Source organism: Papio anubis, chromosome 18 (assembly GCF_008728515.1).
Source record: "Papio anubis isolate 15944 chromosome 18, Panubis1.0, whole genome shotgun sequence".
Classification (NCBI taxonomy): domain Eukaryota; kingdom Metazoa; phylum Chordata; class Mammalia; order Primates; family Cercopithecidae; genus Papio; species Papio anubis.
Window position 1 is genome coordinate 36,762,089 of NC_044993.1, and position 23,290 is coordinate 36,785,378.

Consider the following 23,290-nt stretch of genomic DNA (forward strand, 5'->3'; position numbering starts at 1 on the left):
CCTTTGACTCCAGGTCACACTGACACAAGAGTTGGGCTCCCATGGTCTTGAGCAGCTCTGCCCCTCTGGCTTTGCTGGGTACAGCCTCCCTCCCCACTGCTTTTACAGGCTGGCGTTGTCTGTGACTCTTCCAGGAGCACGGTGCAAGCTGGATCTGCCATTCTGGGGTCTGGAGGATGGTGGCCCTCTTCTCACAGCTCCATTAGGTGGTGCCCCAGTAGGGACTCTGTGTGGGGGCTCCAACCCCACATTTCCCTTCTGCACTGCCCTAGCAAGGTTCCCATGAGAGCCCCGCCCCTGCAGCAAACTTCTGTCTGGGCATCCAGGTGTCTCCGTACATCTTCTGAAATCTAGGCGGAGGTTCCCAAACCCCAATTCTTGACTTCTGTGCACCCACAGGCTCAACACCACATGGAAGTTGCCAAGGCTTGGTGCTTGCACCCTCTGAAGCCATGGCCCAAGCTCTACCTTGACCCCTTTCAGCCACGAATGGAGTGGCTGGGATGCAGGGCACCAAGTCCCTAGACTGCACACAGCATGGGGACCCTGGGCCCTATCCACAAAACCATTTTTTCCTCCTCAACCTCTGGGCCTATGATGGGAGAGGCTGCCACAAAGGTCTCTGCCATTTCCTGGAGACATTTTCTCCATTATCCTGGGCATTAACATTCAGCTCCTCATTACTTATGCAAATTTTTGCAGCCTGCTTGAATTTCTCCTCAGAAAATGGGATTTGCTTTTCTACTGCATTGTCAGGCTATAAATTTTCTGAACTTTTATGCTCTGCTTCCCTTTTAAAACTGAATGCCTTTAACAGCACCCAAGTCAACTCTTGAATGCTTTGCTGCTTAGAAATTTCTTCCACCAAATAACCTAAATTATCTCTCTCAATTTCAAAGTTCCACAAATCTCTAGGGCAGAGGCAAAATGCTGCCAGTCTCTTTGCTAAAACATAAACAAGAGTCACCTTTGCTTCAGTTCTCAACAAGTTCCTCATCTCCATCTGAGACCACCTCAGCCTGGATTTCACTGTCCATATCATTATCAGTATTTTGTCAAAGCCATTCAACAAGTCTCTAGGAAGTTTCAAACTTTCCCACATTTTCCTGTCTTCTTCTGGGCCCTCCAAACTGTTCCAGTCTCTGCCTATTACCCAGTTCCAAAGTCGCTTCCACATTTTTGGGTATCTTTTCAGCAGCACCCCAGTCTACTGGTACCAATTTACTATATTAGTTTCTGTTTTTACACTACTGATAAAGACATACATGAGACTGGGAAGAAAAAGAGGTTTAATTGTTCCACACGGCTGGGGAGGCCTCAGAATCATAGTGGGAGGAAAAGGCACTTCTTACATGGTGGCAGTTAGAGAAAATGAGAAAGATGCAAAAGCAAAAACCCCTGATAAACCCATCAGATCTCATGAGACTTATTCACTACCACGAGAACAGTATTGGGGAAACCATCCCATGATTCAAATTATCTCCAACTGGGTCCCTCCTATCACAGGTGGGAATTATGGGAATACAGATGAGATTTGGGTGGGGACACAGAGCCAAACCATATCACCACATGATCTAGCAGTTCCACTTTTGGATACATATTCAAAAAAATTGAAAACAGGGTCTCAAAAAGATATTTGCACATTCACATTCATAGTAGTATCATTCACAATAGTCAAGAGGCAGAAGCAATCCAAGTGAACATCAACAGATGAATGGATAAGACTGTGGTACATAAACATATACAATGGAATAGTATTCAGTCTTAAAAGGAAGGAAATGCTAACGTAGGCTACTACATGGATGAACCTTGAGGTCATTACGATAAGTAAAATTAGCCAGTCACCAAAAACAAATACTATCTGATTCCACTGGTATGAGGCACTCAGAGTAGTCAAATTCATAGAGACACACAGCAGATTGACTGTTGCCAGGGCTACGGGGAGGCGAAAATAGAAAGTTAATGGGTACAGAGTTTTAGTGTTACAAGATGAAAGGAATTCTGAAAATGGATAGTGGTGATTGTTACACACCACTAGGAATATATTTAATATCACTGAACCATAGACATGAAAATGGTTATAGGGATGGCCAGGCATAGTGGCTGACGCCTATAATCTCAGCACTTTGGGAGACCGAGGTGGGCAGATCACCTGAGGTCAGGAGTTCAATACCAGCCTGGCTAACATGATGAAACCACGTCTCTACTAAAAATACAAAAATTAGCTGGGCGTGGTGGCAGGCGCCTGTAGTCCCAGCTACTCAGGAGGCTGAGGCAGGAGAATGGTTTGAACCTGGGAGGTGGAGTCTGCAGTGAGCCAAGACTGTGCCACTGTACTCTAGCCTGGGCAAAAGAGCTAGACTCTGTCTCAAAAAAAAAAAAAAAAGGTTATAGGCATGGTGGCTCATACCTATAATTCCAGCATTTTGGGAAGTTGAGGCAGGAGGATCGCTTGAACCCAGGAGTTCAAGACCAGGCAACATATCAAGACCCCATCTCCACAAAAACTTAAAAAGTTAGCCAGGCATGGTGGGATGGGGTGAGGTGGGGCAGGGGGGTCACTTGAGCCCAGGAGTTAGAGGCTGCAGTAAGCTATATGATTACACCACTGTACTCCAGCCTGAGCAACAGAGCAAGACCCTGTCTCAAAAAAAAAAAAAACAGTTTTACATGTATTTTTTAAATTGGAAAAAAATATTGCAGGGATCCCAATTATAAAAAAAAAGACTTACGGGTTTCCTTCCAAAGTAGAAATGCAGAAATGGAAAAATGAGTTTTGGTTGCTATGGAAATAGGAGTTGGCTGGGCCTGCAGGAGCAGCAGCTGGAGGGGAACAAGTGGCCGGGAAGTTGGCTCTGTGACAGAGGGGGGCTTCCGGCTGGGGATAAGACAACAACAGGCTTCAGCAGGGAGAGTAGGAGGTAGAAAGAAGAGAGAAAAAGAGACAGAGACTGTCTCTAGACACTGGCGCCTGTGAATTCTGCAGACATTTGGATACAGAGGTGGGTGTGTGTGCCTGAGTGTCTGTGTTGCATATGTATCCCCAGAGGCCAGAAAAACAAGATGCAAAATAAACTCAATGCCTGAAAAAGAACACAGTTTCACCAGCTATCCTGAGGGCAAGAAAGCCCCCAAACCGCTGAGTGACAGAAGAGGAAAGGCCTGCCATTGAAACGCTTTCTGGCGTATGGGGAAATGCCTGAGTAGGGCTGGCCGTCACACTGTGTTCCCTCACCTTTGTCCTCAGCACAGTTCTTCAAACTGAAACCGAGGTGGGCCAGAAACACAGACGACAAAATCCCCGCAGGGTGAGCAGGACAGTGGGGATGGGCGAGCTGATGGCTCTGTTTCTTCTGCAGCTCTGAGTGACTGTTTCTGCTTCAGTCTCCATGATGCTGGGGCTCTGGGGTCTTCTCGCCTGGGGCTTTAAAGGCACCTGAATGTTCTCAGAATCACTTTCTGGGAAGATGTGTTGATTAGGCCTACAGTGATGACAAGTCTTTGCTGGTCCCCAGGAGGGCTCACCTGAGGGAATATTATGCAATTCCCATTCCTACCCCAGGAAGAGGAAGCCCCAAACCCTTTCTTACAATCACAGTCGGGTGAATGGGTAGGGGCTCACATTTTTGAAATGCCTTAAACCTAGGCTTTTGACTCTTTATAACACTGTCATTGTCTATATACACCATCTCTGAGACACACTGAAAGGACCAAACAGTTCAAATTGACTACCATACTAGTATCTTGTTTTGCATTTCTTCATTTTTAAATATATCAAGAGCCTCAAAAACGAATGTGAGTATTGAAAAGAACACAATATTTAGGAATAAACTTAATCAAGGAGTCGAATGTCTTCTACACCGAAAACTACAAAACACTGGTGAAAGAAGGCAAAGAAGACATAAGCAAATGGAAAGTCATCCCACGATGGCTTGGAAGACATAATATTGAGATGTCAGTGCTACCCAAAGCGATCTACAGAGTCAATGTAATTGCTATCAAAATCTCAATGACTTTTTTGCAGAAACAGAAAAATCCACCCTAAAATTCATAAGCAATCCCAAGGGACCCCAAATAGCCAAAATAATCATGAAAAAGAACAAATCTGGAGGACTCACACATCCTGATTTCAAAACTTATTACAAAGCTACAGTAATCAAAGCAATGTAGTATTTGCATAAAGAAAGACATGTGGCCAGGTGCGGTAGCTCACGCCTGTAATCCCAGCACTTTGGGAGGCCAAGGCAGGTGGATCACTTGAGGTCAGGAGTTTGAGACCAGCCTGGCCAACATGGTGAAACCTCGTCTCTACTAAAACTACAAAAATTAGCTGGGTGTGGTGGCGCATGTCTGTAGTCCAGCTACTCAGGAGGCTGAGGCAGGAGAATCACATGAACCCAGCAGGCAGAGGTTGCAGTGAGCCGAGATCACGCCACTACACTCCAGTCTGGGTGACACAGCAAGACTCCAAAAAAAAAAAGAAAGAAAGGGAGAGAGAGAGAGAGAGAGAGACAGAGAGACAGAGAGAAGGAAGGAAGGAAGGAAGAAAGGAAGGAAGGAAAAGAAAGGCAGACAGACATGCTATTCACATGCAAAAGAATGAAGTTGTATCCTTAACCTTACATGACATACAAAAAGTAACTCGAAATGGATCAGGCCGGGCGCGGTGGCTCGTGCCTGTAATCCCAGCACTTTGGGAGGCCGAGGCGGGCGGATCACGAGGTCAGGAGATCGAGACCATCCTGGCTAACACGGTGAAACCCCATCTCTGCTAAAAATACAGAAAATTAGCCAGGCGTGGTGGCAGGCGCCTGTAGTCCCAGCTACTCGAGAGGCTGAGACAGGAGAATGGTGTGAACCCCGGAGGCGGAGCTTGCAGTGAGCCGAGATCGCGCCACTGCACTCCAGCCTGGGCAATGAGCAAGACTCCATCTAAAAAAAAAAAAAAAAAAAAAAGAAATGGATCAAAAACTTAAAATATAAGAGCTAAAACCATAAAACTCTTAGAAGAAAATAGAGAGGGAAAACTTTATGACATTGATTTGGCAATGATTTCTTGAATACAACACCAAAAGCACAAAAGAAAAAAATACATAAATTAAACATCAAAATTAAAAACTTCTGTGCATTCAAAGGACATAATTAACAGACTAAAAAGGCAATCCACAGAGAAAATACTTGCAATTGTTATCTGGTAAGGGACTGATATCCAAAATAGATAAAGAACTCCACAACTCAACAACAAAGAAACAAACAACCCAGTCTTATTTTAAAAATCAGCAAATGCCTTGAATAGATATTTTTCCAAGGAAGATACACAAATGGCCAGTAAGCACATGAAAAGATGCTTAACATCACTAATCAGTAGAAAACTGAAAAATCAAAACCACAATGAGATACCACTTCACACCAGGATAGGATAGCTATGATCAAAAAACCCACACACAAACAGAAAATAACAAACGTTGACAAGGATGTGGAGAAATGGAAACCTTGGTGCATTGTTGGTGGGATGTAAAATGGTACAGAAACTGTTGAAAATGGTATGGTGATTCCTTGAAAAATGACACACAGAATTACCATAAGATCCAGCAATCACATTACAGGTATATATTCAACAGAATTGCAAGTAGGAACATAAACAGATATCTATACACCCATGTTCATAGCAGTGTTATTCACAATAGCCAAAAAGTGGATACAACCCAAGTGTCCACCAACAGACAAATGGATAAACACACTGTGGCAGATACATACTGTAGTCTATTATAATGGAATATGAACCTTGAAGACACTAGGCTAAGTGAAATAAGCCACTCACTAAAGGATAAATACTGTGTAATTCTACCTAGATGAGGTACGCAGAGTAGTCAAACTCACAAAGACAGAAAGTAGAATGGTGGTTGCCAGGGATGGGGTTAAGGGGCAAAGGGAGTTGTTTAATGGGGACAGAGTTTCAGTTTGGGAAGATGAAAAAGAGTTCTGGAGATGGATAGTGGTGACGGTTGTACAACAATGTGAATGCACTTAATGCACTGAACTAAAGAAAATGCAGGCCGGGCGCAGGGGCTCATGCCTGTAATCCCAGCACTTTGGGAGGCCAAGGCGGGTGGATCACTTGAGGTTAGGAGTTCAAGACCAACGTGGTCAACATAGTGAAACCATGTCTCTAGTAAAAATACAAATATTAGCTGGGCGTGGTGGCACGTGCCTGTAATCCCAGCTACTCTGGAGGCTGAGGCAGGGAGAATTGCTTGAACCCGGGAAGCAGAGGTTGCAGTGAGCCAAGATGGCACCACTGCACTACAGCCTGGGCAACAGAGCAAGACCCTGTCTCAAAAAAATAAATAAAAATAAAATAAAATAAGAAAAGAAAATGCATTAAGATAGTTAAAATGGTAAATTTCAACGTCATGTGTATTTTACCACCATAAAATATGTGGATATATACAAAATAGTGGAAATGACCTAGGGTCAGCCTCTCAGCCTCTGCAAAGTTCAGCCCTCACAGGCTGCCCAGTTAGGCCCAGTTAGCACTCAGGATATGGCATTTCCCCTACTTCCTTTGTCTTGTCAAAACTTACCGCAGGTGCAAACAAGTCCACAAGCTTGCACTGAGCCCAGTGTGTGCAGGTGGGAGAGAAAGATGAGCAAAGATGAGAATTGTTCAGGGAGAGGACAGTGCACCTTGCTTTGACACAGGGTTAAAAGTGATGAGGGCTGCAGAATATGAGGGTACACAGTAGAGTGGGTGCTGTGGCAGTTCCCAGGAGGAGAGGGGACTTCTTGCCTGGCTCTCTTGGGTGGTGTCACAGAGGAAGTGGTGCTTAAGGTGGGTTTGAGAGAATGAGGATGTGCAGATGTGTGCCTTGTGTTTAGCTGAAGTACTGTGTGACTGCGAGGTCGAGGTGGGAGAAAATGCTGGATCGGTGGGGAAGAGAAGGTGACCAGTGAGAAAGTAACTCGGTGCAGGAACACCTGCCACACAAGCCTGTTGTCTTGTTACCTTGAAAAGTGGTGTTCGGATCCGGAGTCAGATCCAGAAGGAAACTGAATGGCAGACTAACAACAATAACAACTTCTATTCATAGAGGACTTACTATGTGCCTGTTGCTTAATAACCTTAAGCAGCAGGTAGTGATATTAGCTCTATATTTCAGCTGAGAAAACTGAGGCTCAGGAGGTTAAGCAACTTATCCAAGATCAAACACAGCCAGTAAGTGATGGAAGTGGGGTAGGAATCCAGGCCTACATGGGTTTCACATTTTTATTTATTTATTTTTGAGACAGGGTCTGGCTGTGCCAGGCTGGAGGACAGTGGCACAATCTCAGCTCACTGCAGCCTTGACCTCCTGGGCTCAAGCAATTCTCCTGCCTCAGCACCCCGAGTAGCTGGTACCACAGGCACATGACACCATGCCCAGCTATTTTTTTTTTTCCTGTAGAGATGGATGTCTCACTATGTTGCCCAGGCTAGTCCCAAACTCCTGGGCTCCAGTGTGGGCTGCTCAGTGACTCCCTTCCAAGACGACACTATGAAAAAGAGGAAAATGAGTCACTTTACAGTGGAGAAACCTGACAAATGCTACCTTAGCCACCTGGTAATAAGTCATGTTGATAGTACAGATGCTTGATGTGATGTGATAAAAATGACATTTTACTTCTGTGGTCTTCCTCTTCAAACCCACAACCCTCATCATGAGAAAAATATGAGATGAATTCCAGTAGTGGGGTATTTTACAATATATCTGACCAGTATTCCTCAAAACTCTCCAGGTCACCAAAACCAAGAAAATTCATAGAAAATGTCACAGCCAATGGGAGACTAAGGATACACAACAAATAAATGTATAGTGGTTTCAAGCCCATTTTTGTTGGTATTTTTAAAAAAAGATATAAATGTAATTTGGTATTCTGGATGGGATCCTGGGACAGAAAAAGAACATTAAATAAACACTAAGGGAATCTGAATAAACTATGTTTTTAGTTAATAATAATGTATCAATATCAGGTTGTAACAAGTGTACCATATCAAGTATCAATATCAGTTAATGTAACAAATGTACCATAGCAATATAAGAGGTTAATAATAGGAGAAACTGGCTCTGTGGCTCATGTCTGTAATCCCAATACTTTGGGGAGGCGAGGCAGGCAGACTGCATGAGCCTGGGAGTTCAAGACCAGCCTAGGTAACACAGCAAGACCCCATGTCTACTATAAATAAAAATATTAGTTGGGCATAGTGGTATGCGCCTGTAGTCCCAGTTACTTGGGAGGCTGACGTGGGAGGATGGCTCGAACCCAGGAGACAGAGGTTGCAGTGAGCCAAGATCGCACCACTGCACTTCAGTCTGGGTGACAGAGAGAGACCCCATCTCAAAATTTAAAAAAAATAATAATAATAAGGGAAATTGGATGTGGGATATGTGGGAACTCTGTAGTATTGTCTCTCTCTCTCTTTTTTTTTTTTTGTAAATCTAAATTTTACCAAAAATATATAAAGTCTTTCAGAAACGGATTCCTGAGTCACATCCTCAGAAACTGGCCTGATAATATGCATTGACACAGGTGTAATGGACTTGTGAATGACGACAGCCTCTCTGTCCCTGCCTGCTGACTGACCAAAGAGAAGGAGCAGACACAGCAGTGCCTGCAGAGAAGACCCTATAGCTTACATGAAGAACAATGTGTGGCTTTCCTCCCAGCCTCCCTGAGGTTAAATATGGTGTCTCTCTCATTAGACTAGCAGCCTTCCTAGGGCAAGAGCTGGGTCTCCCCTGTGAGACAGGGCAGGGGCCACCTCTCCTCCAGGAGCTCAAGGTCTCTCTCAGCTCCAGGTGCCACCGATTCTCTGTATGCATTTACTTTTCTTTTAGGTAAGTACATTTCTCTATATGGGTAGAAAGAGAGGCCATGTACATAATGTACATTTTTTTAAGGCTGGCAAAAGGTCGGCTTGCTCCAAAATACTAAGACTCCTAACTCTTCAGTTAAGCATAACCAATGCTAAAAAGCAGCAAACTCGATGACTTGGGTTTAGTACCTAAATTTCCTCTGCTGCCTTGTTGCTTTCTTTTGTACCCCAGGCCCCAGTCATAACTGAGTGATAACAGTAGTAAGAGTCTAAAATTGTGATGCTGCTGATTCTATATTTCAGCAGAGAAAACTAGGCTCAGGAGGTTAAGCAACTCATCCAAGGTCACACACAACCAGTAAGTGATGGAACTTAGGTAGGAATCTCAGTTTGTTTGATAATGGAACAAACCTCAACACCCCAGCAAACTGCCTCCTGATTGCAAGAAGTTCTTACTTGGGGGTACGCAGTAAGCCACCCCAAAATGTGAGGAGAGTAGGTATCAGTGGGCTGCACACAGCATCTGTGATTACTGATTTGCACAAGTCCTTAAGGACAGGACAGGATGTGTCTCTGGACAAAACTGGAAGAGCAATGCCTGGAAATTAAATCAAGACTCAACAAAACAAATAGCGAGCCAATTGCATTAACATAAGCTGAGGGAATCATAGGTAGAGAGAAATGGTGATGCGTGAGGAGCTCTGAAAAAGCAGAACCAAAGAGCAAGTCTTTGAGAGTCATTGTCTTCCACGTTGTCCAGAGTAGTGGAAACTCTGAAAACCAACTTGAGCATTACAGGCAGCTCAGACGTCTGGCCAGAGCTTCCAGGAATACTCTCTTCCTTTTTTTTTTTTTTTTTTTTTAATTTAAGACAGGATCTGGCTTTGTTTCCCAGGCTGGAGTGCAGTGGTGTGATCAGAGCTCACTACAGCTTCAATCTCCCAGGCTCAAGCCATCCTCCCACCCAGCCTCCCAAGTAACTGGGACTACAGGCGCTCGCCCCAACATTCAGCTCATTTTTAAATTTTTTTGTACAGATGTAGTCTCACTATATTGCCCTGGCTGGGTTTGAACTCCTGGGCTCAAACAATCCTTCTGCCTTGGTCTCCCAAAGCACTGGGATTACAGACATGAGCCATCGCACAGGGCCAGAATACTCTCTTGCTAAGAATCTTAGGGCTGGTCCAGGGAGCAGTAGGAAGGAAAACATGCAGTGATCGATCAGACATTTCTATCACAAGCACAGAAAGGGGGAATTATACTAGCAGTGCTGCCACTCTAGAGTATCTTGTATCCCTCAGAGTACAAATATCTTAGGCTCTCTTGTATCCCTCAGAGTACAAATATCTTAGGCTCTCCTGGTGATTAAAATCCTTCATTTTGCTCACCTTGCTTTGATTCCACGAAAATCAACCTTCTAACTAGATTCTGACATTCCCACAAGAGAAAGTGTGCTGACAAGTTGACATGGAGGTTTCCGACTGCATTGTAGTTGCTTCTCCCCTTGTGATTTCTCTCTTTTCTTTCTTTCCTTCCTTCCTTCCTTCTTTCTTTCTTTCTTTCTTTTTTTTTTTTTTTTTGAGACAGAGTCTCGCTCTGTCGCCCAGGCTGGAGTGCAATGGTGCGATCTCAGCTCACTGCAACGTCCACCTACTGTGTTCAAGTAATTCTCCTGCCTCAGCCTCCGGAGTAGCTGTGATTACAGGCATGTGCCTGTAATAGCCACATGCCTGGCTAATTTTTGTATTTTTAGTAGAGACGGGGTTTCACCATGTTGGCCAGGCTGGTGTTGAACTCCTGACCTCAGGTGATGCACCCACCTCGGCCTCCCACAGTGCTGGGATTACAGACACGAGCCACTGTGCCCAGCCTCCCTTGTGATTTAATACGTGTGCAGCCCAGCTTCCTCACCGGCCTCCAGTGAATTTGGTTAGTCCGCCCCTTTCAGCCTGGTTAGCTCCAAGTGCACAGAAGAACCTTCATCTCTGGCCTGCAGAGAACCGGGATCACTAGCCTCCAGCCCACTGTACTGCTGGCCCTAGGGGGGTTTTCCCTGATTGACAGCTGCCCCCCCACTTTTTGATGTCACTCTCAAGCTGCCCTTTGCCACGTGAGTCACCCCAACCACAATCTCCCTACCCTGAGCCCCCAGAATGAGCTGTGGGAGACCTGCAGAAAAACAGCTAAGGCAACAAAATAACTTCATAGGTTATGTTGAAGAAACAAGAACAAGGAAAAGGCCCTGTGCTCGGGGGAAACATGCTAAGAACATGCAACAGAAACGAGTAGAAGGAACTGGCAATGTTTAATGCAGAGCACAGAAGATCTGGGAAGGCCAACCAGTCCTCTGTCATCAAACATCTGAAGAACTGTGGTGACGGAAAGGGAACAGACTGATCTTCTGAGGCTGTAAAGAAAATATGCCAACTAGGCCACATGTGGTGGCTCATGCCTGTGATTCCAGAACTTTGGGAGGTTGAGGCAGGAGGATCATTTGAGGCCAGGAGTTTGAGACCAGCCTGGGCAACATAGCCAGAACTGTCTCTACCAAAAAAAAAATGTAGCTGGGCGTGGTGGCTCATGTCTATACCCCTAGATACTCTGGAGGCTGAGGTGGGAGGATGGCCAGAGCCTAGGAGTGTAAGCTGCAGTGAGCTAAGATCACAGCACTGGACTTCAGCCTAGGCAACAGAGTGAGACCCTGTCTTTCTTAAAAAAAAAAAAAAAAGAAAGAAAGAAAGAAAAAGAAAAAGTATGGCAACCAAAGGGCAGTAGATACAGGGAGACAGATAAAAAAGGGGAACCTTTTAGGGCAGTTTTCCTCTAACTTCAGTTATTCAAATATCACCTTCACATTTTGTGTGTGTGTGTGTGTGTACGTGCGTGTATGTCAAATTTCTGAGAAGCAGCATAATTCTGCAATTTAGAGCACAAGTCTGGAGTAGGACCACCTGGGTTTATTTTCCAGCTCATCATTTCCTAGCTATATCACTTTGGGCAAGTTATTTAACTTCCCTATGCTTGTTTGTTCAGTAGTAAAATGGGGCAAAGAATCCCTACCTCAAATAGTACTTAACCCATGTTGGTGAGGATTAATTAAATGATTTGAATGACGCATAGAAAGTGCTTAGAAGAGCATCCAGCACTTAGTAAGTACTCAATAAGTGGTGGGTATTTTATATATATATATACTTTTTTTTTTATTAATTTTTTTTTTTTTTGAGATGGAGTTTCACTCTTGTTGCCCAGGCTAGAGTGCAATGGCATGATCTTGGCTCACGACAACCTCTGCCTCCCGAGTCCAAGCGATTCTCCCCTCAGCCTCCCGAGCAGCTGGGATAACAGGCATGTGCCCGACTAATTTTGTATTTTTAGTAGAGATGGGGTTTCTCCATGTTGGTCAGGCTGGTTTCGATCTCCCAACTTCAGGTGATCCACCTTCCTCGGCCTCCCAAAGTGCCGGGATTACATGTGTGAGCCATCGTGCCTGGCCCTATAAATGTTTTTTTTTTTTTTTTTTTGAGACGGAGTCTCGCTGTGTCTCCCAGGCTGGAGCGCAGTGGCCAGATCTCGGCTCACTGCAAGCTCCGCCCCCCGGGTTCACGCCATTCTCCCGCCTCAGCCTCCCGAGTAGCTGGGACTACAGGCGCCCGCTACCGCGCCCGGCTAGTTTTTTGTATTTTTAGTAGAGACGGGGTTTCACCATGTTAGCCAGGGATAGTCTCGATCTCCTGACCTTGTGATCCACCCGCCTCGGCCTCCCAAAGTGCTGGGATTACAGGCTTGAGCCACCGCGCCCGGCCAAAATGTTTTATTGTTTTAATAATTGAGGTCTCGCTTTGTTTCCCAGGCTGGAGTGCAGTGGCACAATCATAGCTCACTGTAACCTCGAACTCCTGGGCTTAAACCATCCTCCCATCTCAGCCTCCTAAATAGCTGGATTACAGGCACACATCACTACACCCAGGTAATTTTTTAAATGTTTTGTAGAGATGAGGTCTCACTATGTTGCCCAGGCTAGTGTCCAACTCCTGGCTTCAAGTGATCTTCCTGCCTCTACTTCCTAAAGTATTAGGATTACAGGCAAGAGCCACTGCACCTGGCCTATTATATTTTATTCTGTCCTTATACCATCGATACTCTTATTTAATATTTTTCTTTAAATGGACACATTATTTATATACATGTATTTTAAGGGAAACTTTATATTACTACCATACATGAAAAGCCATGTACAGGTGGAAACTGTAAAGATAAACATAAAAGCAAACAATGTTATTAGATTGTTACAGTTTTAACAATGTTATTAAATGGTCACACTTACTGCTGTCTCTTAAATGCCCTGAACTGGAGGACTGCTATCTTTCCAATGAAAGGGGAGACAATCAAGTGTTACAGTAGCATTCTAGTACTTTGCCCAGACTTCTGCTGACTGCAGTCAGAAGGAAGAGTCCCAGTCCCACAAGTTGGAGGAAGTGAAAGGCCAGCGTGGGTGGAGCACCTGCTCTGGGGAGACAGGGCAGCCCCAGGGGTGAGAGGCAGGCAGAGCAGGATCAAAGAGACAGCTCAAAAGGGAAAAATCCCTTTCCTATTCTGAGACTTTGTGCTCTTGGGTACCCTGTCTCTCTCTGTGCCACACCAAAGTCATCTCACAAGACCCCTTGGGGTATGAGTTGCACATCTTAGAAAGCAAAGCCAGAAACACTTTGTTGGAGACACTGTGGGTGCCCCACCCATACTCCTCAGCTCACCCGAGGTTACCTGCAGACATTTCCATATGCCCTGGGCTACCTCTCACTTCTGCTTTAAGTCATTTTCTGGCCTCAGGGTGTGCACAGCAGAAAGTTAGCGAGACAACCCTCAATAATGAGGGATGGGAGTCAAGGATATACCCCAGTCTCCCTGCCTTTTCGTGGGACACTTCTGAAATATTTTCTATAGTCTCTCTAAGTCCCTGCGGGATGAAGACCCAATTGCCCAGTGGAAACTCACTCATCAACACCTTTTTTATTGGCTTTTCTCCCTTTCTCAGTTAATTTCACTCTCACTGGGCTTCCTGGGATCATTTCTGAAATAAATTTCTGGCACCCGAATCCTTTTCTCATGATCTGCTTTGGGGAAACCTACAACTATGACATAGCTTTAAACTTCTGTCAGTGGAATGAGTTGCCCAGGGAGATGTGAGGACTCAAGAAATGGCTGAGAATGTTCAGTGGAGATCCACAGATCACGTAAGGACTCAAACTAGATGAACCCTTAGTATTCTTTTTGTGTGTCTGTCTGTTTTGTTTTGTCTCTTTTTTGTTTTGTGTGTCTGTCTGTTTGTTTGTTTTAAAGAGACAGCATCTTGGCCAGGCACGGTGGCTCATGCTTGTAGTCCTAGCACTTTGGGAGGCCGAGGCGGGTGGATCACCTGAGTTTGAGACCAGCCTGGCCAACACGGAGAAACTCCGTCTCTACTAAATATACAAAAATTAGCCAGGCATGGCAGCGGGTGCCTATAATCCCAGCTACTAGGGAAGCTGAGGCAGGAGAATCGCTTGTACCCGCGAGGCGAAGGTTGCAGTGAGCTAAGATCATACCATTTCACTGCAGCCTGGGCAAAAGAGAGAAACTCCATCTCAAAAACACAAAACAAAACAAAACAAAAAGAGACAACATCTTGCCCTGTCACCTAGGCTGGAGTGCGGTGGTACAATCATGGCTCACTACAGTCTCAAACTCCTGGTCTGAAGTGATCCTCCCCTGTCAGCCTCCCCAGTAGCTGGGACTGCAGGTGCATGCCACCATGCCCAGCTAATTTTTGTTTGTTTTTTGAGACAGGGTCCCCCTCAGTTGCCCAGGCTGGAGCGCAGTGGCATGCTCATGGTTCATTGCAACCTCAAACTCCTCGGCTCAATTGATTCTCTCACCTCAGCCTCCCGAGTAGCTGGGACTACAGGTGCACCACCACACCTGGCTAATTTTTCATTTTTTTTGTAGATATGGGGTCTTGCTATTTTGCCCAGGCTGCTCTAGAACTTCTAGACTCAAGTAATCCTCCCACCTCAGCCTCCCAAATTTCTAGAATTACAGGTGTGAGCCACCAATCCAGGCCTCAGCTAATTTAAAAATTTTTTTAAATAGAAATGGCACTATGTTGCCCAGCCTGACCTTGAACTCCTGGCCTTAAACAATCCTCCTGTCTCAGCCTCACAAAGTGCTGGAACTACAGGCATGAGCCACTGCATCCAACCTACTTAGTATCCTTCTGATCCTCAGGTCTCATAATTCTGGATCAAGAGTCAGCAAACTACAGCCCATGGGCCACATCCAGCCTACTGCCTGTTTTTGTATAGCCTGTGAGCTAAGAATGGTTTTTACATTGTTTATTGTTTGTTTGTTTGTAGAGATGGGGGTCTTGCTATGTTGCCCAGGCTGGTCTTGAACTCCTGGCCCCAAGCAATCCTCCCTCCTCAGTCTTCCAAAGTCCTGAGATTACAGATATGAGCCACCATGCCTGGCCAGCTTTTACATTTTTAAATGGTTGAAAAAAATGTTTAAAGAATAATATTTTGTGACACAGAAAAATTATGTGAAATTCAAAACTTCAGTGTCCATAAAGCTTTATTGGAACCCAGACATACTCATTTGTTTACATACCATCTACGGCTGCTTTTACGCTACAGCGCAGTTTCTCACCAACATTACAAGAAACGACATTACTCGAGGACTTACTGTACGTCATTCTGCTTAAAGTTGCAGTTTCTAAGAACCTATCGATGACATTAAGTGAGAATTTACTGCAGCTGCAACTGAAACCCTATGGTCCATAAAGCTCAAAATATTTACTCTCTGGACCTTTACAGAAAAAGTTTGCTGATGCCTGTTCAAAGTCATTATCCTGCAGAGACAAGAGGCAGATTGAGGCCTGGCTGCCCCATGAGTAGGGAGGCCAGTTCCCAGACCTAGTATCTGCGGGCAGTTTGAATCAGACCTTCACATTTCCTTTTGCCACATCTTTATGACCATGGTCATTACTCTCACCCTCTGCAAGTACCTAAGACTCTTTCACAGAGGCATTCATGTCTTTATACCAGGAATATTTTTTGTTTAATTTTTTTTCCATTTTTCCATTTTTCTTGTTGTTAAAGATAGAGGTGGAGGTCTTACTATGTTGCCCAGGCTAGTCTTGAACTCTTGGCATTCCTCCCACTTCTGCTTCTCAAAGTGCTGGGATTACAGGCATATGCCACTGTGCCCAGCCACCAGGAATATTTTTCTTTTTTAAAGGACATGAGAAATTTTCTTCTCCACACCCTGCCACTATCCCACGTGGTTTCATCCATGCTTGATCACTTTCACCACCACTTAGTTACTGATTTCTCCCCAAAACAAACCAAACCTCCAGCCCACGTCCTGAGATTTCTGATCAATACCCAAATGTTGGCCAGGTAATCCCAGTGCTTTGAGAGGACAAGGCAGGAGAAACACTTGAGTCTAGGAGTTGGAGACTAGCCTAGGCAACATAGCAAGACCCTGTTTAAAAAATTAGCTGGGCATGATGGTGTGCACTTGTAGTCCCAGCTACTTGGCTGGGTGGGACGATCCCTTGAGCTCAGGATGTTGAGGCTGCAGTAGCTATGATCATACCACTGCAGGAGGCATGGGTGACAGAGCAAGACCCTGTCTCTTAAAAACAACAACAAAAGAAACCAAAAACCAACAACAACAACAACAACAACAAAAAAAAAACCAAATGTCTGGTCAACATTAGATTAAGTTGGGGGGTAGGGGGTATTGCTGCTTACCAGCACTACAACTTTGGGCAAGTCATTTAACAGCATGGAATGTCAATTTCATCATCTCTCAAAGGCGGAAATGATCTGACCTGCCAGGATTACCGTGCTAATCGGATGAAATGAGAGCTGCCCACAAGACACGGCACCGCCTGGCCCCAGCCTCTCTGCTCCCTTTGACCACCACATTCCCTGCCCACTGGCTTTCCTTGAGTCCCCTGGCCTTGCCAAGCTCTTGGCTGTCTCTGTACATGCCAACCTTTCTGCCAGAAACATCTTTTCCTCACCCCACCTTCTGCCTGGCAGGTCAACGCATAACCTTGGTTTATGTGTGTTTCTGTTTCAAGACACCTTATAGGCCGGGCACTGTGGCTCAAGCCTGTAATCCTAGCACTTTGGAGGCCAAAGTGGGTAGATCACCTGAGGTCAGGAGTTCGAGACCAGCCTGGCCAACATGGTGAAACCTCGTCTCTACTAAAAATACAAAAATTAGCTGGGTATGGTGGCATGTGCCTGTACTACCAGCTACATGGGAGGCTGAGGCAGGAAAATTGCTTGAACTCCGGAGGCAGAGACTGCAGTGAGCTGAGATCGTGTCCCTGCACTCCAGCCTGGGAGACAGCGTGAGACTCCGTCTCAAAAAAACAAATACAAAAGATGCCTTATTTGATATATATACATATTATTCATTAACATTGAACTCAGCCAACTGCACTATAACTCATGTCTGAACGAAGCTTACCCAACAGACATGCTTTCTCTGTAAGGCGCATCACAGCTGTCTCATGCTTAGGAACACTAGACAGCACGTCAACAGTACACTTGGGGCCATTTCAAACAGCGACATCGCATACAAAAACGCACAAACATGCAAAAAATGTGGCACTAAGTACACCACAAAAGGGACACTTGTTTATAGCACAAGAGCTGAAACCAGAAAGCAGCGTGTCCTCCTGTTTGCCCTTGGCTGGGAATGTGCAAGTTGGGTGACTCAACTTTTTCACTATTCTACGCGCATCCATATATGACTGTGAAAGTGTCGTGGATATTGATTTGGAAGTTACACAAACATTTTCTTTCTTTCTTTTTTTATTTTTATTTTTTTGAGAAGGAGTTTCACTCTTGTTGCCCAGGCTGGAGTACAAAGGCGTGATCTCGGCTCACTGCAACTTCCACCTCCCAGGTTCAAGCAATTCTCCTGCCTCAGCCTCCCAAGCAGCTGGGATTACAGGCTCCCGCCACCACACCCAGCTAAATTTCTGTATTTTTAGTAGAGATGGGGTTTTGCCATGTTGGCCAGGCTGGTCTCGAACTCCTGACCTCAGGTGATCCACCCACCTCGGTCTCCCAAAGTGCTGAGATTATAGGCATGAGTCACTGCGCCCGGCCTTTTTTCCTCTTATTTTTATTTATTTATTTTTTTAAAATGAGCCTAGGTCTCGCTATGCAGTCCAGGCTGGTCTCAAACTCCTGAGCTCAAGTGATTAGGCTGGTCTCAAACTCCTAAGCTCAAACTCCTAAACTCAAACCTCGCTCTCCCAGAGTGTTGGGATTACAAGTGTGAGCCACCACACCCGGCCACAAACACATTTTTTAAAAAAATTATTTAATTACATAATTTTTAAAATAAAGAGATGGGGTCTTACTGTGTTACCCCGGCTGACCTGGAACTCCTAGCTTCAAGTAATCTTTCTGCCTCAGCTTCCCAAAGTACTAGGATTATATGCATAAGCAACCACGCCTGGCCACAAACAAATTTTTTTTTTTTTTTTTTTTTTTTTTTTTTTTTGAGACGGAGTCTCGCTCTGTCGCCCAGGCTGGAGTGCAGTGGCCGGATCTCAGCTCACTGCAAGCTCCGCCTCCCGGGTTCACGCCATTCTCCTGCCTCAGCCTCCACAGAGTAGCTGGGACTACAGGCGCCCGCCACCTCGCCCGGCTAGTTTTTTGTATTTTTTAGTAGAGACGGGGTTTCACCGGGTTAGCCAGGATGGTCTCGATCTCCTGACCTCGTGATCCGCCCGTCTCGGCCTCCCAAAGTGCTGGGATTACAGGCTTGAGCCACCGCGCCCGGCCACAAATTTTTTTAAAACATTATTCAATGTATATAATTTTTAAGCAAACAGGGCCTTGCTATGTTGCCCAGGCTGATCTGAAACTCCTGGCATCAAGCGATCCTCTTGCCTCAGCCTCTCAAAGTGCTGGGATTACAGGGACGAATTTGCAAATTCAGAACTTGTGAATAATGTGTTTCTCTCATTCGGGGCTGGCTAAATTCTGCCTTACTAACATTTTATCTCTAGCATCTGGAAAACTGCCTGGCCCACAGTAGGCTCTCAATAATAAATGTATTTCGAATGAACAAAAGACTCAATTCAGTGGAAGTGCACAGCTCACAGCAGTCACAGCTAGTGTTTGTGAAGACACACCAAGCGCCTGCCCCGTGCACGCTGTCCTGGTCAACAAGGGAAACAGCAGAGTATAGTTCTTTTGCACCTGCGCTCAAGAGCAGACTGCCTGGGTTCAAATATGGGACATGCTTCTTATTAATTAATTATATAACCTTGAGCAAGATCACTGGCCTCTCTGAGCCTCAGTTTCCTCAGCTATCAAATGCAGTATTCATAGTACTACCTTGGAAGTTATGGTCAGGAGTCAACGTGGCCCTGCACAGAAAGCCTCTAGCACAGGGTGAACCCTTAGTAAACAGTAGCTTTTATTGTGAATAATTCCCACGGCAACCGTAAGAGTTATCACACCCATTTTGCAGATATAAACACTGAAGCTGAGGATGGTTCAGTGAGTTTCCAAGGTCACACAGAAAGAAGGGCTGCCTCGGGGGATTCTCTGCCCATGCCAGTAACACTGCTGTTATATAAATATAAGGAGTCGGTGGAGGGGCGCAGTGACTCATGCCTGTAATCCCAGCACTTTGGGAGGCCGAGGCTGGAGGATGGCTTGAGCCTAGGAGTCTGAGACCATCCTGGGCAATGTAGTGAGGCCCCATCTGTATAAAACAAACAAACAAACGTAAGGGCTCATTTTTAGTAGTTACAAAAGGGCCCTTGCTTGTTATAAGGCCTCTCACTGCCTGATCAGCTAGGTTTGCCAAAATGAGAAAGACAGCTCCAGCCAGTCTCCTGATCTTCTCTGGGATCAGGGTGGGGAGGAATCCCCTTCCTACCCGTAAACCCCAAGAGTCTTCTCTCACACTCCACACTGGTGTCTTTCTGTTCCCTGCCCATTTTTGAGTTCAACCCTTTCAGAACCAGCCCTACTGTGGGGGGTGGGGGATGGTAAGTATGTTATCTTGGGTTTGACAGTACAAAGGCAGAGGCATTTCCTGCTTAAAAGGCACATGAGAAAGGAGGAGGAGGGCGAACTGGAGGAAGAGGAGGAGGGAATCACCAGCATTCTGGGTTAGAACAAACAAATGTCCTCCGTTTTTCTCCAACTCCCTAGATCAAGGGTCCTCAAATTTGGCTGCCAGCTGGAATCTCTTGCGAACATTTTAATACCCAGATGTCCAGTACCCCCCCCAGACCAAGCACATCTGAGCTTCTGGGGGGGTGGAACTAGGGCATCGGTATTTTTTTAATGCTCCCCAAGCAACGCCAACGTGCAGACAAGTTTAAGAAGTGGTGCTCTGGACCTTATCAGCACTCCGCTGCCACCCTGGAGTGGCGCTAGGCGACAGTGGCTGCTTTCCGCTTCGAGGACGCGCGGCTTGGGGATTCGGGCATGCTCTCGGAGGCGAGCGCTGGGGAGGATGCGAGCGTGCCAGCGACCTGGTGCTCTGCCTTGCTTTAGGCCCAGCTCCGAGACTGCGGGTCTCTGGGTGCCCCCCAGCTACAACACGTGCTGCCGCCCCGACTCCTCCGGTTATCTCTGCAGACCGCAAACTGTGCCCAGCGGCCACCCCGCTGTCCACCCCAACCTCAGAGGCTCCAGGGAGACGCCCGGAGCTCAGGAATCTTACCTTGGCTGCCGGCGCTGCCCTCCAGTCCCCGGAATCCTGGGACTCAGGTTCGAGCTGTCGCGGTCGCTGCGCCTATGAAGCGCCCACTAGAGCGCAGGCGCCACCTAGTGGGCGCGGGGCGGCTGCGCAGAGACCGAGCTGGCAGGCGGGAGCGCAGTCCGGGGCGGAAATGCAGCCAGCGCTTCCCACGTGGGCGGTTTTCCAACGCGCCGCCAGCCCTGTGGCCAGATTCGGCCTGGGGCCGGACCACCTTCACCCGCTGCAGGGCACTGGGATCTGAACTTGGTGAACTTTCTCTTGGGGCACAGAGGGACGGCCAGGCCCTAGCCCTCGGCCTGGTATCCATCCTCCGGTTTTCCGTGCTGGGCTCAGGGATCTTTCCCTTCATCCAGCAGCTTTCAGTGCACCCCACTTTGGCACCGCTTCTCGTTTAAATGTGCTGGGACTATCCGAGGCTGGGGTTCTCTCAAACCCAAGGAGACCCTTCGCCTATCAGCAGCCCTTTCTTCCTGCCACCCCCTAAACCGTCCCTGGATGAGAGAAACAGCCTGCTCTGCTGACTTGCTCTACAGAGGCCAGGGCTGGTGGAGGATGGGTGTGTGCCAGCGACCTAGTGCTCTGCTCTGCTGGAAGGCCTTCCCTGAGCAGTGGAAGGGGAAGGGGCGGCTTAAGGGAATTGTTTTTGTTTGTTTGTTTTGTAGGGACGAGGTCTCTTTATGTTGCCCTGGCTGCTCTTGAACTCTTGGCCTCAAGCGATCCTCTCGCCTGCAGCCTCCCAAAGCACTGGGATTACTGGTGTAAACTATGGCTCCCAGCTGCCTGGTATTCTTTAAATGAAGACATGCCAAAACGCTTACAAATATCGTAGACCATTTAATATGTTTATATTTCATTTATTTCTTCATTTACCAACGATTAACCTGAGCACCTACTATGTGCCACTTTTCTACAATCAAGGGATACAATGAAGAACAAAACACAAACTCTCTGCTCTTGTTGAATTCACATTTAATGTAACACACGAATACTTTTAACACACACAATGATCTAATGCAAAGCAACTGAGCTCGTTGTGGGTAAGTACATGATTTATTAAAAATATCTATATTTAGGGCCGGGCACCGTAATCCCAGCACTTTGGAAGGCTGAGGCAAGAGGATCACTTGAGGTCAGGAGTTTGAGACCAGCCCGGTCAACACGGTGAAACCCCATCTCTACAAAAAATACAAAAATTAGCCAGGTGTGGTGGCAGGCGCCTGTAATCCCAACTGCTCCGAGGCTGGGGTGGGAGAATCCCTTGAACCCGGAAGGAGGTTACAGTGAGCCGAGATCGCACCACTGCACTCCAGCCTGGGTGACAGAGTGAGACCCTGCCTCAAAAAAATAAATAAATAAATCTATGTTTAGGGCGCCAAGGGCAGACAGGCCTTGTGATGGATACAAGCGTTGCAGAGTTCTATGGGAACGTCTTCACCTTTTCTTTTAATCCTGGCAGTTTCTCTGTGTGGCAACATTTGGGGATAATGCCTTCAGTGGAAATTTGAGGTGATTTGTGAAAGTGACTCCTGCAATCCTCTTCTCCCCGTCCCCCCCGGCCCCCACTCTGCTCCCCCAGAACGCTCTGTCATTGTTCTAGCCGTGTGTGTGTGTGTGTGTGTGTGTGTGTGCACACGCACCTATTTAACCTTTGGACTCTGTCCTGGTGTAATCTGGTCAAAGTGAATATCAAGGGCAGAGGAGGAGGAGGAGCAGGAGGAGGAAGAGCAGGAGAAACGAGGAGGACTAGGAGCAGGAGGAAGAGGAGCAGGAGGAGGAGGAGAAGCAGGAGGAGGAGGAAGAAAGGAGCAGGAGGAGGAGGTGGAGGAGGAGCAGGAGGAGGAGCAAGTGCAGGAGGAGGAGGAGCAGGTGGAGGAGGAGGAGCAGGAGGAGGAGGAGGAGAAGGCGCAGGAGGAAGAAGAGGAGAAGCAGGAGCAGGGGAAGAAGAGGAGGAGGAGCAGGAGGAGGAGGTGTCATCTGTGGGCAATACCTGGAAGGGCAGGGGGTGGTGGGCGTCAGTAATAGGAACCAGCCCCAGCTACTCCACTGCAGGCTGGTTCCCTGGTGAAGGTGAATAAGTCAGAGGAGCGCTGACAGCCCAAGGTAAGTACCAGCTGGCAGACAATTTCCCGTTCTTTCACTTTAAAGTGTCTGAGTCATGTCCCGACCACTCTTGCCCCATCTTTGCAACAGCTCTCTCCCCATCACTGTGCCCCAAAGCATGCCTGGGCAAAGTCCTAGATTACAACCTCCGGATTCTGGCATCACCTGATGAGATTAGTCTTCCTAGTGACTTTCTCTTCTGAGTTCTCATGGCATTTTTCTCATTCTGCTAATCACAGTGTTTTTGGAAACTGCAGAGTTATTAACAGGTCTGCTTTCTCCATGGAAAACAGGAGTTTTGGTAGGCTGAAGTATGTAAATAATAATAAAATATTCATAACATGTTAGACACTAAGAGTTTTCTTTAAGAGATGGGGTCTTGTTCTGTAACCCAGGCGATCATTGTTCACTGCAGCCACAAACTCTTGAGCTCAAGGGATCCTCCCACCTCAGACTCCCAAGTAGCTGGGACTACAGGCATGTGTCACCATGCCTGGCTAATTTTTAAATTTTTATTTCTTTTTTTTTTAAAGAGATGGGGTT

At 46.4% G+C, this 23,290-nt stretch overlaps 1 protein-coding gene and 1 long non-coding RNA gene across 3 annotated transcripts in view; one reads left to right on the top strand and one right to left on the bottom strand.

Moving 5' to 3' along the window:
- Positions 1 to 20,701, bottom strand: part of CHD9 (chromodomain helicase DNA binding protein 9) — a 276,773-nt gene extending 256,072 nt beyond the window's left edge. For both annotated transcript variants that reach the window (XM_021931967.2, XM_017953359.3), the window contains exon 1: positions 20,609 to 20,701. The gene's annotated coding sequence lies outside the window, so the exon portion shown is untranslated. The remainder of the gene's footprint in view (positions 1 to 20,608) is intronic.
- The window catches only part of LOC103880444, a 30,106-nt gene continuing 9,697 nt past the window's right edge, over positions 2,882 to 23,290 (top strand). Inside the window, exon 1 of the long non-coding RNA XR_002519243.2 lies at positions 2,882 to 3,002. This is a non-coding gene — a long non-coding RNA (uncharacterized LOC103880444). The remainder of the gene's footprint in view (positions 3,003 to 23,290) is intronic.